The 11,656-nt window shown below is 43.6% G+C and overlaps 1 long non-coding RNA gene across 1 annotated transcript; it reads left to right on the top strand.

The window, feature by feature from the left end:
* The first annotated feature begins 887 nt into the window (after window positions 1–887).
* Window positions 888–9,268, top strand: LOC106893488. The gene is made up of 4 exons (XR_001413084.1): window positions 888–1,057; window positions 3,113–3,183; window positions 3,974–4,113; window positions 6,337–9,268. It is a non-coding gene; the product is annotated as an uncharacterized LOC106893488 (long non-coding RNA).
* Window positions 9,269–11,656: the final 2,388 nt, after the last annotated feature.

Raw genomic sequence — 11,656 nt, 5'->3', positions numbered from 1 at the left:
AAATTGTGCACTCAGAACTGAGTCTCTGCCAGCACTGAATGTCCAAGTCCATCACACTTTGCCAACCTCAGCTGAGGCTGGTTACTCTACACATGCTCCTCCAGCTGGGGAGCAACAGCAGGACAGTACTTACACGATCACCCATGAGCAATACGTAAGATCAGTATTTATGTGCAGTGGCCTCACTATGAACCTCACCACCTTTGGTGTGTGGGCTACTGCAACCACACACACCCGGCACGCTCAGAAGGGAAACTGGACGCGGCCTGTGAGCGTGGAGGATCATCATCCACCACGCGAGCCCTCTGAAGAGTGCTGGAGCGGGGGACCTTAATGCAGTGACAGCACAAGACAGGAGCGATGCCTTCCTTGGCTGCACAACTGTGCTGTCGGGGGCCCAGCTCGGACAAGCCCCACTGGGGAAGGCCCCACAGCGCGCCCAGCTCGCTGGCGTAAATACACCTCACGCACAGCAGCCCCCCCTCGCCACAGGAAAACGGCTAATCTCCCCCCGCCACCACTTCAGCACCAAAGCCCGGCTGACCCCGACCCCACGCAGTGAGCACCCGCCGCCCTCACCGCCCGCCCGGCGGCGCTGCGCACGCGCAGGTAGCTCCGAGGGGGCGCCCTGCCCCTTCCCCCGGGAGTCTCCATCGTCCGGTTCGTTCAGGGGGGAAAGGGCGGGACTGCCCCGGACTTCGCCGCCCTACACCACGGCAGTCTCGCCTCGCAGGGATTCCTCCTGATTAAAACTTCCGATTTACATCTATGGAAGAGCCGCTACGCGGCCTCTGCTCTGCGGGAGGAGCCGGTTCACGGCGTGTGTGTCGGTTCCCCCCTCCCCTTTGTCTGAGTATTGGTTCGCCCCTCTCGAGGCACCCTAGGATCGGCAGGGGCCGCTGGCCTCTTTCTCAGTGCGCGCGGAGGCGGGTGGGTGGTGGCGCTTGGGGCGTGCACGTGCTCCCCGTGGGGGCCGGTACCGCGAGCCCTTAACGGTCCTGAGCCCCAGCCGTCTCCGCCAGCGGCGGCCGAGCGGGCCGGGGGGCTGGCTGAAGAGGTAGGCCAGGCCGAGCGGGGGCGGGGGAGGGGATGTCTGTGTGTGCCGGGCGGGCTGAGCCGGTAACGGGAAGGGGTTGGAGGCCTTGAAACGGCCTCCCCGAGAGTCGGGTCGTGCGCCCGTCGCTGGGGAAGGTGTGCGGTGGGTACGGGGGCTGGGAGGCCTTGGCTGGGGCTGGAGTGCCGGTTCGTGAGGGGAGTAGCCGCGCCGCTTTCGCAGGCGGGCGGGCTTTGAGTGAATCGGTGTCCTCTGTGAGGGATAGCGTGAGCAAGGCCAGGGGCGCCATCACCCCCCGCCTGGACTCGGCACCCGGCAGGCCTCACCTCGCACGCTGTGACCACCTCTGGGCCCCTTCACTATAAGAAAGGCATTTTGGTGCTGGAGCGTGTCCAGGGAAGGGCAACAAAGCTGGTGAAGGGTCTAGAGCACAAGTCTTATGGGGAGCAGCTGAGGGAACTGGGTGGTTTATTCTGGAGCAAAAGAGGCTGAGGGGAGACCTTACAGTTCTCTACATCTACCTGAGAGAAAATTGTAGAGAGGTGGGAGTCGCGTCTCTCTTTCTCAAGTAACAGGCGGTAGGACAAGAGGAAATGGCTCCAAGTTGCACCAGGGGAGGTTTAGGTTGGATATTAGGAAAAAATTCTTCACCGAAAGGGTTAACAAACATTGGAATAGGCTGCCCAGGGAAGTGGTGGAATCGCCATCCCTGGAGGTGTTTAAAAGATATGTAGACATGGCACTTGGGGATACAGATTAGTGGTGGGTTTTGCAGTGTTAGGTTGATGGTTATATTCTATCATCTTAAAGATCTTTTCCAACCTAGACAATTCTATGATTGGTGGTCCTTCATCCTCTGGACTTTCTAGCTTTGAAGGTTTCTATATACGCTTCTCACTGTTGTTTGGGGGAACTCTCCAAAAGCTCACGTTCTGGAAGAGGGAGTTTTCTAATTTCCGTACATAGCTGGTTTAGGTTGAACTCTTGGACAGGCTTTAGCAATGCAGCCAACACTGCATAGTCTTAAATGCACTATACCATCTATTTTAAAGAAGTACTTTTTCGGTGATGTGGGAAAGTTAAGCATGGCTGTTAGAATCATAGAATGGTTAGGGTTGGAAGGGACCTCAAAGATCATCGAGTTCCAACCCCCCTGCCATGGGCAGGGACACCTCCCACCAGACCAGGTTGCTCAAGGCCCCATCCAGCCTGGCCTTGAACACTTCCAGGGATGGGGCAGCCAGAACTTCCCTGGGCAACCTGTTCCAGTGTCTCACCACCCTCAGAGTAAAAAATTTCTTCCTGAGATCTAATCTGAGTCTTTTTACTTCCAATTTAAAACCGTTTCCCCTTGTCCTATCATTACCCTTCCTGGCAAAGAGTCCCTCCCCAGCTCTTCTATAGGCACCCTTCAGATACTGAAAGGCCTCTATAAGGTCTCCCCAGAGCCTTCTCTTCTCCAGGCTGAACAATCCCAGCTCCCTCAGCCTGTCTTCATAGGAGAGGTGCTCCATCCCTCTGATCATCTTCATGGCCCTCCGCTGCACCTGTTCCAGCCGGTCCATGTCCTTTCTGTGTTGAGGACTCCAAAGCTGGACACAGTATTCCAGGTGGGGTCTCACGAGTGCAGAGTAGAGGGGCAGAATCACCTCCCGAGACCTGCTGGCCACACTTCTGATGCAGCCCAGGACACGGTTGGCTCTCTGGGCTGCCAGCGCACACTGCTGGCTCATGTTGAGCTTCTTGTCCATAAGCATGTTGTACATAGTCAGCTGTGTCTGGCTTTCTGAGATGTTAGTGGGTTTCCACATCATTCCTGTTTGCTGTAGCAGGCCACTTGTAATAGAATAGCCCTTTACCTTAAAGTGTGCTGATAGGTATGACTGGGCCTCTTTTTTTTTTTTTTCTTTTTTTTTTTTTTTACTGGGAGTGTGGAGTTTGTTTGTCTGTTCTTTGAAATCAGGCAATTACTTCAAGTATTTCTTGTTGGGCTCCTTGTACTGTTCCTGTATCTTGGTCATTCTTTCAATTGAAAATGTATTATCCCTTTTCTTTCAGATGAAAGCAATGGAAGTCTTCCGATGGCCTAAGCAAGCACCAGCGTGACCACAAGATGTCCCAAGAGCATGGTGTGCTTGGCTTTTTTTTATGAAATGCTTATTATGTATAAAGTATTATTTACTTGTGTATTTTCAAGTATTTGCCTATTGATGAATTGATCTTTTTTATATGCTGTTAATTTAATTTTTCAGAGATGATCAGTTCTAGTACTTTAATTTTTGCCTTTGTGTTGCCCATTCATTCCTGTCCAGAATGAATGTGGTGTCAAAAAAGGCAAACAGGAATTCTTGCTCAAACTGCTTAAGGAGCTGGTTATTTACCTTTCTCCTCCCTGTTTTTGCAAGGACAAGAAAAACATGTAGAAGCTGTATGGTTGAGCAGTTACATGGTAGCTTTTGTGCTTCAGTCGTTTTAAATGAAGAGTCTGACAGTTACTAAAAGAGTAAAAACTAAAATGATCATGGCTACTTCTAGCATTGTTTAGCCATCCTATTTATCATAACTTCCTACTTCTGTGCTGCAAGTAATCAGTACATAATATTTCAGACCTCTGCAATGGCCTCTGTTCTTCCTATTGCAAGAAAATATCTACAGTTTCAGAATACTCAGCTACAGAAAAGATAAAAGTCTTATTTATGTCTGGTGTCAGAAAGGTATAAAGAGAATCCCTTTGTAGGACTGTTCCATATTGGATAATAATGTATTCTGTCTTTTGCTGTAAATAGAACAGTCTTTCCTTGGTGCACTTGGGAACGTATAAAGTATACTTTAATACTGCTAGCAACAGTAGCTCTTATTTTGGGAACTGTGGGGTCTGTTCCTACCAGAATGTTTAACTCTATGAAATACTTCTTACAGAGTTCTAGTGTGTTTTGCTGGGAAGTTCAGAAGCTCACAGAGATGGCCTCTGTGGTGAAAGCCTCTGAGCGTGCAAAAGGCATGTAGGAAAAAATTACAAAGTGCTGATTGCCCAGCTGTCCTGCAACTTCCTTCATGAGGTGAGTGACAATAGTTTCTTGTGCAGCTGTGTCCTTCAGTCTTTCCTTATAATGAGGCAGACTTTCTGTTGAAAAAGAAGTTCAACAAAATGACTTTAGAGCAGAAATTTGAATTAAAACATTGAGAGTGAGATCAGCCTAGTGACTGTGTTCTCATCAACAAAAGCAAGGTGGAAAACCTAAAGTAAAAAGTTTGGTGTGAGTAGCTTATCAAAATCAGTGTATGGCTGCCAGTGTGGCCAAGAAGAGCCTGTGCTTTTCTGTTTTGTTTTTGGGGGTGATACTGTGGAGCTGTTCAGAATACAAGGACTAAAACCACTCAAAGACTGGTGACCATGAAAGCTCAGAATCTTACATGCCAAGTGCTGTTTTACTATAAAGTTTTGGAAAATCTAGCGCTATTGGAAAGTTAAATAGTGCAAGTCAGCATGAAATTCAGTGTTACATACAAGGCATTAATAAAAATTGCTTGTATTATCAAAGATTTCTTCAATGCTGAAAACTGTAGCTTGTGTACCCTACATACCTAAGGGTACGTAGTAATGATAGGTAATCCCAGTCTTTGAAGCCAGGATTTCTTGGTCAGTATTGGAAATGTGATGTAAAAATGATCCAGTACTGAGAAATCAGTATGATAACTTACCTGTACTTCAGGGCGGTGAAATCAAAGGTGAAATTCAGAGTGCAAACTTAAGTTTCAAGTCAAACTGAAGAAATGACTGATTGCCTTTTAAATTAGAAAGGGTCACAATATTACACCATGTGCTAGAGAGGGGTGTTTCTGATGAATACTTTGTGCAGTACTCAGTGAAGCTGAAAAATGCTGAAGGCTTTTTTTAGCTGCAGCAGCTGTCTGTGAACAGACTAGTTGTTCAAACATACGAAAGCAGCAATGAAGGGAAAATTGAATGAAGCAGAAAGACAACAGAAATGTTCTGCTCATGCATCTTGAGCACAGTGAAGAGGAGAGTGCTGAGACATAGTGCTGCACAGTGGTATTTCCAGGGGAAAATTACAAATATTTTTAAAGAAATCTTGGAAGAGATAAAAGTTAGAGAGAAGTTTGAGGAAGAATTGGGGTTGCATTTGGCATCCAATAATGAGTCTTTTCAATGATTCAGATTTTTGAGTGATAATCAATTGCCTTTTTTTAACTCATTTCACTGTACTAGATATTGATAATACTGTACAAACTACTAGAGAAGTACAGATTGTATAACGCGAGTGATGTTTGCAGTAGCAGCTTTCAAAATGTGATTGCAGCTCTGGGAAAGCAGACTGATTATTTGGCAGCTACTCACAAAAACAACATGACAAGCTTTTAAGCCAAGCTGTGCAGATTGAGCTCGTTTGAGTTGTGAAGGAAGTTTGTGATCCAGTAGTTGTCCATGCTGAAGACAGATAATCAGACTGGTTGAGCTGGAGTTGTTTTAAGAATATATGCTATTTACTAGTGACAAGTTAGTCAAATAACTTTTGGGAAAAATTAAACTGAAGGTGGTTCAGTGTTTTTGCATGAACATGCACGTGTTCATACAAAAATGAACTTGAGTCATCCAAGGTCTACTACATAACTGTTGGCTTCCTTGTGGGAAGGAATGGAACGGAAGTCTTCAGTGAAGTGATGAAATTCCTTCAAGTTTGTGACAATGTCCTTGAAAATACTAGAATCAGAAAGTTCTGTGCAGTGAAATGTGAAAATCTGCTTGAGCAACATGAAAAACACAGACGCACTTAATGCTTAACAGTGCTGTCAGTAGAAAATGATCTAATGAAATCCATCCCAGACCTCTAGCGCCATAGGCACTGGGGGGGTTGCAAGGCTGAAGAATAAAATGGACACTTTTTGTATGAACCTGTCAGACACTGGGAACAGGAATGTATGTGAAATCTACTATGAGTAATGCAGCTAATAACAGGGCTGGTACTTGTTTTCCAAAATTACTAAATCTCATCTTTCTATTACTGGCTTACTATTCTCTTAAACTGTCATATAATGCCCATTACATATAATTATACACATATGTATAATTATAATGCATATAATGCATTATAATGCAGATTTTAGCTTTTGACTTTTTTTTTTTCGGAAAAAGCTGAGGCGGGGTGGGGGAAAGCTGATCCTTGTAACTTTGTACCAATCTTAGGGACCTAGAGGAAGTTACTGAAAACAGCTGCATGCTACATGTGTCTGATTTCACAATTGTTTACTTTTTTCCCCAGGAAGAATTGTTGGAACCGGCCTGAGACCAGTGGCAGTCTATGCAAGACTACTCCATAGGAAACAAAAAGCTGTTAAAAAGATGGAGTGTTAAACCTGCACGTAGTAACACAAGGTGCTTTAAACTGTATTGGGGCAGTGTCTGGTAATATTCATGTAGAGAAAAAAAAATAAAGATTTCTGTTACTGTTACCAGAATTTCTATCTTTCCCAAGCTGTAATAGCAGTTGCTTCTGTTTGACAGTTCTGACTTCCCAACATTGTGTTTGAGACACAAATTCACTGTTTTGGACTAAGTAAAACCTAGGAGCTGTTAAGTGTATGGGAGGTGATCACTGAAACCATGGTCTTCTGTAGTACTTGGGAGATTGGGTTAACGGAGATTTGTATTGTGGTGAGGAAAAGTAAAAATTAAAATTCAGCAAACCTGGGTTTAAAAATAGCAGGAAAGGTGTTTCTCCAGCATGGAAAACTGCAAGCTTGGTCAGCTGCAGAATATGGTACTTCAACTCAACTTGAAGTAGGGTGAAATATTGTAGGTATAACAACTGGAATTCCTGCTTGTCTTTTGAGGAAGGCTTCTCATAAATTAATTATATGAGACAAGCAAGTGCTGAAATCATGTATCTTGCAATGTCTGATTTTTCAGTACTGAATGTAAGCAAATTACTAATGCAAAGTCTAAGCATAAGTTAATTTTTGGTTTGTCAAGAGGGAAGGAGGCTTAGACAAGAGTAATTAATTTTTAGTGATGCAGCGTACAATTACTGGATGCGCTTGAAAGCTTAGAGTTTCTTTTAGGGATTATGTTCCCCAAAGATACCATCTGTTCAGGAGTTTTGCTCATGGGTCTTTGTTCTTAAAGTGCAACACTGGCAGGAGTAGCTATTAAGACTTTTTTGAAACTCCTGAGAGCAACAGCTAATGCCAAGTTTTAATGATGGCTGTCTAAAATGTTAATTCTCTTTCAACAAGAAAAACTGTAGAATCTTAACCTTCAGTGGCTAATACCTGTTTCATAGTGTGGTAGAACAATGAAAAAGTGAGGTAGAGGGAGAAAGGAGCACTGATTACTAAAATAGTAATGCTGGTAAACATTGAGTATGGTGTTAAGAACCAGGATTGCCGTTGAGTTTTTATGAGTGGCTAACTGGAATGTAGCCCTGGAAAAAACCTCAAGACTGCTTTATAATTTTTTTTCCCTTCCTCTGTTTTACATGAACACAATGCCTGACAGACTGTTGAAGTTGACGGTATTAAAAAGTAGAAAGGAGTATAGGTTCCGAGGTGGTTGGGGGGGAACAAGAGAACAAAGATCTGTGCCCTTGGTTAGTGTTGCACCAGACCTTCTTTCTGTTGCTTGCCTCCAGTGCAAGTGTCTCTGCATTAAAAGGTGCAGATCCGAACACAGAAAGAAAGCTGGCATATTCTGAATTCCTCTTTAGCTTTTCAGCACACTGCATCTGAGTTGACTAACGCTAGCTCTATTAAATGGTCTGTGTCAGTGGATGACCTGGGGGGTGACTTTTTGAACATAAATCTGTTACCTCTTTTGCCTAGCAAAGGGGCTTAGTTGAAGTAGATTTAACAACATTATTTTATGAAGAATGTAGCCTCCATTCTGATATCTTCATTGGGGAAAGAATTGCATAGTCTTAGCTATTTTTGAGATCTTAACATTACTGTAAGAAAGGTGTATCTTTAAATTGTGGCCAGCTGGGCGAGCAGTGGTTTTAACTTCTGTATTGGGTCTGGCTGAGATGGAGTTAATTTTCCCAGTAGCAGCCCTCATGGTGCTGTGCTTTGTACTGGTAGCCAGAAAGGTGTTGATAAGCACCAGTGCTATGGCTGTCCCTCTGACATTGCCCTCTCAGCTGTAGGCTGGGGGTGGGCAAGATGTTGAGAGGGGACATAGCCAGGACAGCTGACCCAAACTGACCAAAGGGGTATTCCATACTGTCTAATGTCTGCTCAGCCACGAAAGCCAAGAGAAAGGAGGAGGAGGAGTCAGGGGGGCATTCAGTATTAGTTGCTTCCCTTCTGGAGTAACTGCTATGAGTACTGAAGCCCTGCTTCTGTGAAGTGGCTGGACATCACCTGCTGATGAGGAGAATGAATCTTTTGTTTTCCTTTTCTTCCACAAGCAGCCCTTGCGTTTGCTTTATTAAACTGCCTTTATCTTGACCCATGAAGTTTTTTTCCATCTTCCTCCTTTTTCTGCCCCACCCCACCCCCATCCTGCTGAGGAGGGGAGTGACTGGGTGGGCACCTGCTGTCCAGCCAAGGTCAATCCACCACAACTCTTACCAAGGAGACAAATACAGGAGAGAAAATAAAACAGGCATATAAAGGAAAGAGCATCAGCCACACTGGCTCTGCATCTGTATGCTTCGTTTGACAGCTCGTGTAGTCTGCTGCTGTTTTCTGGTGATTTTTAAGTAAGAAAGGAAACTTTAGTGTGGATATGCACTGGAGTACAAAGCTTATGCTCACAACTTTCTGCTACCAGGAAAAAATACTTAATCTGGAGATGCTGTATCCTCAAGTGATTTTTAATTGGTACTACACCTGTTTTTACCAGATGGTGGTGTCAAATGAATCTGTGTTTCTGAAGGCTTTGCTCCTTTGTGTAATGTAAATAAGACACACAGGCAACCGTGGAATGCCCTAAAAATTCAAGTTTTACTTGACTTTTAAATAACCCGGACACAAGTATTGACACAGCCATCTATCAAACTCAATTTAAAATAAAGCACACAGTTGCTTCATGAATACTTAATGTACATAGAACATATGCATCACATTGATATGTTTATGCATGTTGTTTTCAAACATCTTTCTAGCTTTGAATTAAACAGGCTTTCCCCAAAGAAAATGTGCTATCTATTCATTTCAAGATTCACCTGTATAAAGATGATTATTTGGCAACTTAAATGGTAGTGATTTATTGTTTGGTTTTTTTTTTTCCCCAACCAACATCTTCAATATAATGAGCTCAATTAGAAAAGGAGTTGCAAGGTTAGGGACGTTGTTAAGAAGTGCAGTGTAGAAAACAGCAGGTCAAGGCTAGCTCCTAATGAAAGAAACCAGCTAACAAGCAAGGGGACCAATATGGGATATACAAAAATGCTTTTGTGGTGTGGTTAGCAAGCCCTCTTTATTGTATAAAATACATGTTTTGTAAAGAGGTATATCTATGTTGTAGGTGTTGCTAATTAATAAGTGAGAGAGTTCCAAACTTACCTATTCCTAGCACTTAAAGAAGTCTCGGAAGAGGTAAATGCAGAGGCACAAAGTTAAAATTGTTGTCCTGAGATCAGTTCAGCAGGCCAGGATCAGAATTAGGATGAGAATGTCTCAAATACCAGTCCTTTATCCAGGGAACACAGGTCTGTCTGGCATCTGGCCCCAGGGTAAACGCCTGAGACAGTCTCCTGTCTTCTGCCTGACACATCAGGTGGTAGGAGTATTTGAGACTGACATCCACACTCCAGGTCTGACACTGTAACTGCCTCTAGGCACAGCAAGCCCTAAGACAGCCAGGGAAGGGTACCAACAGTGGAAAGGGCAAGGTGTAGCTCTGCTGCTTGCAGATACTGGGCATAGCTGAGACGCAGTAAGTGTGTTCCACGATTGATCACTTGTAGGTATCTCTCATGCAAAAGTAACAAGATCACAAGAAAAGGTGCCTTTCTTCAAATGACAGAGGAAAAGAAGCTTGAAGGGAAAGGAAGCTCACATATATGGAAGAAGTTTATCTGTACTATTAGCTGACAGTGATGGCCTTGTCCAAGTTTTGCGTTGTTCTAGCACTGACACTGAACATGGCTTGATTATGTAACGACTCTACTGTGACTTTGAGAACTGAAACCTATCACAATTAGTCTAGATAGAAGCCTATTGTCTAACGTAGTGGGATAAGTAAAATACCACACACTTGGCTGATGGTATCGAGCAATAATAGATAAAAGCCCGTAGGCAGATGACAACATATAGAAAAACATGAGTCGGATTTTTTAATTACCTTACAAGTAATTTTCTTCTTGATCAATATTTGAGGATTGGCAAGATAAGGACACTATGTACAGATAATTGTCAAATAATAACAACGCAAATGCTCCTAAATTAGTAGATGTGTTCTACTTGCCTGTGCCTGAGTAAGGAATGCAGAGTAATGGTAATGATTTAGGAAGCAACGAACTACAAGCAAGTGCATAATGCTCCAGCTTGGAACACCTTGAAATAAGGAGTGGCTTTTACTGCAGACACTGTAACCAATTCTTGTGTGGTTTGTCATATTTCAGTAGTCTTCCAAAACATTGCGATGCTCTAGATTAATCTGTATTAACCATAATCTTTGCCACAAAGGTGGGGGGGGGGGGGGGGGCTTTTTTTTTCATTTTGTTTGGTTTGTTTTTTTTAACTGGTGCTTGTGAGAATACTACACGTGGTCATAAATAGATCCTAAAGTATTACTTCAAATTGCAGCAGTGACGGGGGGGGGGGGGGGTGTGCTTTTTTTTTCATTTTGTTTGGTTTGTTTTTTTTAACTGGTGCTTGTGAGAATACTACACGTGGTCATAAATAGATCCTAAAGTATTACTTCAAATTGCAGCAGTGACAATGAAACGATTTAACAGACTTACAAAACAGCTTGAGCAAATACTCTAAGCCAAGCCCAACAATGTCCTAAGATGAAGTCCATAGTAAAATCAGAAAATGCTCAAGAACCTCCATGAAAACAGAATTTTTACCACAGAGGGGTTCTAAGCTTTTTCTTCCCCGTAGACTTGTTCACTGAGACTGAAGAAGCAGAACTGTCCCAAATAAGTGATCAAAGAAAAATATTTATGAAGTGAATCTGCCTTCCCTGGCATGATGCAGCATCTCCCGACTATGCAGACAAATCCAGACTATGATAGGAATATGGCTATCACCCTGGCTAGTAGCATCTACCTGACCACCTCAGGTCATTAAACAATAGAGAATCAAAAAATGAAGTGGAAAACCAAACAAACACATCTTACAAGGTTTCACTTCTCAGTTTTGTCAGTTAAAATGTGTATTAGTAATCCCATGCCTATTGTAAAGCATAAATTAGATGCCTTATGCTCACTCAAGTTCTCAAGCAGTATTGCTTTTCTGACAAGGGCTGCTGGTATAGTTTGGGTTGGGAGGAACCTTTAAAGGTCATCTAGTCCAAACCCCAAGAAAATAGAGGATCACTGCAAATCACTGAGGTGGTGGAGGCTGTGTCTAAGGAGGACAGATGTCAAAAGGCACGTGAGCTACTACATGAGCGAAGATTTTTAATAAGTTAGC

The sequence above is a fragment of the Calidris pugnax genome, unplaced genomic scaffold (genome assembly GCF_001431845.1).
Source record: "Calidris pugnax isolate Ruff unplaced genomic scaffold, ASM143184v1 scaffold148, whole genome shotgun sequence".
Lineage (NCBI taxonomy): Eukaryota > Metazoa > Chordata > Aves > Charadriiformes > Scolopacidae > Calidris > Calidris pugnax.
Note: the sequence above shows the minus strand (reverse complement) of the source record. Positions and strands in the feature narration are given on the sequence as shown.